This window comes from Coptis chinensis, chromosome 8, assembly GCF_015680905.1.
Source record: "Coptis chinensis isolate HL-2020 chromosome 8, ASM1568090v1, whole genome shotgun sequence".
Taxonomy (NCBI): Eukaryota; Viridiplantae; Streptophyta; class Magnoliopsida; order Ranunculales; family Ranunculaceae; genus Coptis; species Coptis chinensis.
Window position 1 is genome coordinate 57,321,962 of NC_141463.1, and position 5,810 is coordinate 57,327,771.

At 35.0% G+C, this 5,810-nt stretch overlaps 1 pseudogene; it reads right to left on the bottom strand.

Moving 5' to 3' along the window:
• Positions 1 to 895: 895 nt before the first annotated feature.
• On the bottom strand, positions 896 to 3,034 carry LOC147482088 (putative polygalacturonase; annotated as a pseudogene).
• Between the last annotated feature and the right edge of the window lie 2,776 nt (positions 3,035 to 5,810).

Genomic DNA, 5,810 nt, shown 5'->3' on the forward strand with positions numbered 1-5,810 from the left:
TGGCAGTCTGTTAGATGGCCAGAAGCAGCAGTGTGGGAAACTGTTCTGAAAGGAAAATTGGACAGGTGGGCCGGATCGGTTCCGACCAATATGCAGAACCTACAATATGTTTATCCAGATTAGTTTTAGTTGTTGGGTAGAAAAATAAAATAGTTAGTTGTAATTTCTCAAGAATTACTCTGTGCTTATTTCATTATAGAACATGGCTTATGGCAATATTGAGGTTTAGTTGTTAGCAATATGTTGGCTTGTGGGCTTATGGCTTATGGCTTATGGCAATATTTCATTTAGTTGTTGGCAATATGAGGTTTTGAGTGTCAACAGAACAAAGATCTCTTAATATAGATATACTTAACTTGCGTAGTTACTATGGAAGATAGGCCTGCATTTCACCATTTCTTTGTTTTACGCTTGATGCCCCTTTAACTTTTTTTCTCATTGCCTATGATGGGAAGCGAAGTGAAGTGTTGATTGTTTGAAATATAAGGAAGACTGGAGGGTGATTCTAAGTGCCTTTGATTTGTGCCTTATGATAAGATGCAAAATTTAAAAGACAGATTACTGTGAGTGGGAGCTAGTGTAGATGTTACATATCAGATTTGAGTAAATAGTAGGTATGCAGCCTGTTTTTTTCTGTCATTTTTGCTGCATGTTTTTTTTTTCATTTCTGTCATATTGAACAATAGGGTTACTTTAGCAGATTCTGTAACAGTAAACATACTATATATGGTGGCATGGATCACGCTTACATGCAAAATCTTGGCACTAAAACTTACAGAACTATAGAAGCAAGCACTCTTCTTAGCTAAGTTCATTATAACGACACAGAGCAATAGAAAGAGGAGGGTCAATGGTGAGAAAAATATCTCAAAAGATAAAACACCCTTTTCTTGTATTATGATATTAGACCCAGATGGATTCGAACCATCAACCTCTCAACTAGTGAGCGCTCTTCCATTTTGAGCTTATGGATCCATTGATAGCAAACACAGGGAAACAAACATTTATTTTGATGAAGTAAATAAAAACAAAGGACTCCCGTGTATAGTGAAATTGTCACGTTTCTTACAAAGATGTCTTTAACATATCCTCCTCTACCTATTGCAGTTTTAATTTGAATTCCAGATTATGTATTTATCGCTACAGTGTCTTCAATCCTAATATCCTGTACTCCACCAGACATTTCACTGCCTAGAGCTATTAGAGCACTATCGTGGAAATGCAAGTAAGCCTTCCGATGATTACATGCTATGTTGGAATTCCTACTTTAATTCCATATTGATCCCAACCACTTTTAACAAATGCAATCATCTCCTCGAGACTATGTAGCAGTCCTCAATTAGCACATTCGAAAGCAAGAGTCTCAGAGAGAAAAAGAACACAAAACATTATATTAGGCCAATAAAAAACAAAGAAAGGCTTCACTTAGTCGCATCAAATTGTTTTTACCGAATGTTGTGGTGCAAGTAACACAAAATAATTAACTTGGGAATGTAAGATCATAACAAGGCGCGACTTAGAAGCTCAAACTTAGCAACTAAAATGTTGTACCTGGGTTAATGCCGTTAGTGTTAGGTGAAACTGGTTCATATGGAGCAATAATCATAAGCTTTTGGATGATAATATTGCTGTATTTTCAGAAGAATATTTTATTAGAAGATAATTAAGGTCGTGAACTAGCTAGTTCGTCAACAAAGATTAGTACTCACGCACATTGTATGTTAAACAATAAAAGTTATATTGAATCGATCTCTTGAGACTGAAAATTTGTTTGCTAAGAAGTGACAGAAACGAAATTAAGCCAAAGTAGTACTGAACCTGCTATAAACGGGATGAACAAACCAATGCAGAGAGTTCAACAACGTGAGATTAGATATCTGAATGTATCTAGAGTATAAAAGTTCAATCAATAACAGGCGGGTGTAGTTTAATTTATTGTGGTGATATCTGTGCTACCAATTTTGACCTTGGCCATCAATTGTGCCATTAGTACCTGTACGACAATAGTCTCAATATTAGATTTGTTGCATTCTGAATTGAGTATTTTATTGTAGGTTAGTATGTATGATCTAGGTTCATACACTATGATAAATTTGAACGGTACCTGTGATTATAACATCAGTGAGATTGGTTCCATGAATGAAACTACTGTATCTTAGACCGTCACCAGGAGCATCTCTTCCTCTCCCATAAGAAGGCAAAACAGGAATGAGAGGAAAATCTTTCGCATCCTACTATCAGTTGGAGTGCAATGTTAGAAGTGGGGGTTGTATACCACACATCATTCATCCATGTAGTCTGGGATTTTTAGCAATATTTAATAATTTCACCACTTCTTAAAGGATTAGTCTAAAAGACTAAAAATATAGGCAGCGTATATAAACTAGCCGCACTTGAAAAGCAAGAATAACTGCATCCTTTTGGAGATAAAGTGTGAAATGACTAGTGAGATTGAAGCTGCCTGTGAGCCATTTTCCTGGAGGAATAATCAGCTGAGCCCCACCGTCTGAACTAAACTTGCTGAGATTGTCTATAGCTTTCTTGAAAGCCTTTGCATTGGATGTCTTTCCATCCCCAAATCCTCCATATTCAGTCAATAATGCACTATGCTTTCGACAGCTTATGGCTGGATACTCCGAGTTTAACTTAATGGCTTGACTACATTCTACTCTGCCTACACTCAATAGTCCTAGTAAAACAATAACGAAAACCACCTCCATTGCCTGTGTAATTCAACAAGGAAAAACAAGAGGAAAATGCTAAAATTTCTAACCATGCCAAACAGAGCCTCAAATTTACTATGGGTTGAATGTTCCCTAATACTAATTTTGTATGAAATAGGCCACTGTCCAACCTTGAAGCATACTGACACCAAGGCCTTTTGACACAAATATAATTAACAAGAGTTCAATCGCAATAAAAGAACAACACAAACCAAGAGATCATGTAGAACAGAAACCTTGAAACTAATAAATGAGATGACAACAAGAGACGAACTTACTTGAAACATTGTCGGGGTGCTGCTTCTATCCATTGTTTGAATGGCAAGGAAGTCCTTGCTACCATTTACTAAAGCATGCAGAGACTAAGTGTGCGTTTGTTCTGAAGGAAAGACTATGGAAAGGAAAGGAAAATAGGTGTGGTCCACCTTTTCCATAGTTTTTTGGCTGTTTGTTTGTCCCATGGAAAGGAATAGGTCATTCCGTATGGAAACAAAACTAGGGAAACGGAAATGGTTTTGTGTCCGTGCTCTACCCCTAAAAAAATTGCGGAGCGGAAAAAAAAAAAAAAAAAAAAAAAAAAAAAAAAAAAAAAAGGGCGAACCACTTCAAAAAAAAAAAAGGCGATAGCTCAAGCCACCACACCCTTCTTCTTCTCTTCTCATCTTACACCACTCAAACTTCATACTCTATCTCAGGTACTTTCTTTCTCTCTTGTCTTTCTCTTTGTGGGATAAACATATTTTTTAAATATACAATTTTTTTTCTTATGGACACAATTTTTCATTCAATTTAGAAGTGTATGTAGTTGACCACCATCATTTGGTACTGGCTGTTTTTATGTTGATTGAGTTCGCGATGAGACCAGTTATGGCCATTGCTAATTGTTGTTTTAATGTTGTTGCGATTTGTAATTACGGAGCTGTTTTTTATATTATGCAACCCACTGAATTGTTGGAGTAAAGCAAGATTATATATTTTTGAACCTAGCTAGTGGATGCATTACTCTGGTCTTGTTTCCTCAACTTGCGGGTTAGCCATGGTAGTACATAGATGAAATCTAGAAGACTTTTGCAAAATATCATGCTCTGTAGGATTTGGCTTTGTATTAATCATGCTTAAAACAGCCTTTACTTATCCAATATTTAAGATAATCTTCATGCTGGGAAGGATGTGTGCCAGTGTCTACTATTAGAACCCCAATTAATTAACCTTCTAGTATCTCAAAACATGACTGCTCCTAACTGAGTTGGTCAAATTGCACTACACTTTCAAAGAGGCCTCAAGTTCTAGTCTCCTTGGATATTGGGATGCTGGCTTAGCGAGAATGGTGTGGGTGCCTTGTGTCCGTCTGGAGTGTTGTTTTAACGAATCAAAGGATTTGTCCTAAATTATGTTTGCTTTTGATTCTTCAGATATAAAATTTGTCTTCTACGGCTTCTTGGGTGCTATTCTATATATTTTTGTGCCTTTTGGCACTCCCCCTATTTGTTTAACTACTAAAACTAGAAATGTCCTTATTGTTATACCTGGACAGAAAACGCCATTCCTATTATTATTGGATGTTTTCAAGATTATTGTAGTATTTTATTATTGTTTTAGTGAATGCAACAATAGTTTATGTGTTTGAGGGAGTTCTCTATTATTATTGTTAGACAATATTATATATGAGTTTGCAGGTGTCATACAAGTGTTCGTACTCCTAAAACAGGGTAGTTTTTGTCTTTTTTTTTTGGTTCTATATGCTAAATTCATTTTAATTTACAAGTTTCATGTATATATCTGCAAAATGAAAAAGGTCATGCCATTTGTTTTTTATTTTATTTTTCCGAGAGCAATGAGTTTTGGAGAAAAATGATAAGTAGTTTGGAGAAAAATGATAAGTAATATTGATGAAGTATTCATGTTTCCAGCTTTCTTTTCCTTTCCACAGCTTTTGCATAACAAACAGGATTATTCCTTTCCTCAGTTTTACTTTCCTTTCCACAGTTTACCAAACAGACACATATTTTAAACTCTTTCCATTCCATTCCTTTCCACAGGGATCCACTTTCTTTATTTCCTTTCCTTTCCATTAGTAAAATTTTAACAAACACACCCTAATTTTAGACTCTGCAAATTTAGAATAACAGTCTTCTTTTCTTGGCAGAGAAAAAAGTAGTCTAAAAAAACGGTGCATTTGCCATCACAAAAACGGTACCAAATAAATGATACAACGAGAGGGATGAAGAAGAACGAGAAAGAAACTTTTACTAAAAAAAACGGTACCAAATAGATAGGTGTGTCGTTATTTTGTTTTTTGTTTTTTTTATTTTATTTTGCCCTTTATTGGAAATACCCCAAATTATTTGAGAGATATTATTGGATTTAGGCAGTTATTGGGGTATGGCAAAAATTTCGGTTAGTTATGGGGTAAGGGAGTGTTTTGTTGGGTATGTCCAAGATCACCCTTATGATAAGGGAAGTAAATCTATTCTTTCTTTCCTAAAATTTTCCTATAATTGTACGTCTACTATATGTAAATCCATGTTTTTTTGTCCACTCCACAAAATTTCGTTTTTGGATGATTTTAGTCTCAATGCTTTCTTGAATTACATACTTCAAAACAAGTCCATATTAAAATCGTAAAAATAAAAACTCTCGTGATTGAGATTCATGATTGACTAAAAAGTAGTTTTATTGGGACCAACAATCTCTCTAAAACATGCTACACGTGTGAACAAAAAAATATGCTATGCTATTATCTATTATCTATATGCTAAAGTAGAGACCTCTAAAAGAGATTTTTCTCTCTCATGGGTGACACTCTAATATGAGAGATAGATTTTTCTCTCTTCCTAACATGCCTCGTGGAACCTCTTTGGAGAGTTTGAGTGTAATTGTTTTTACCACCAAAACTTGCTTCCCATTAAACTAACTTGCTAAAAAATAGGTTATGTACAAGTCCAATTTTGATATTTAACTAGAAAATTTTGGCCTCACAAGAGCAGTATGTCAATATACTTCTATCGTTTGTTCAATACCGATCCAAAACTTGCTTCCCATTAAACTATTGCTAAAAAATAGGACCATTAAACTATTGCTAAAAAA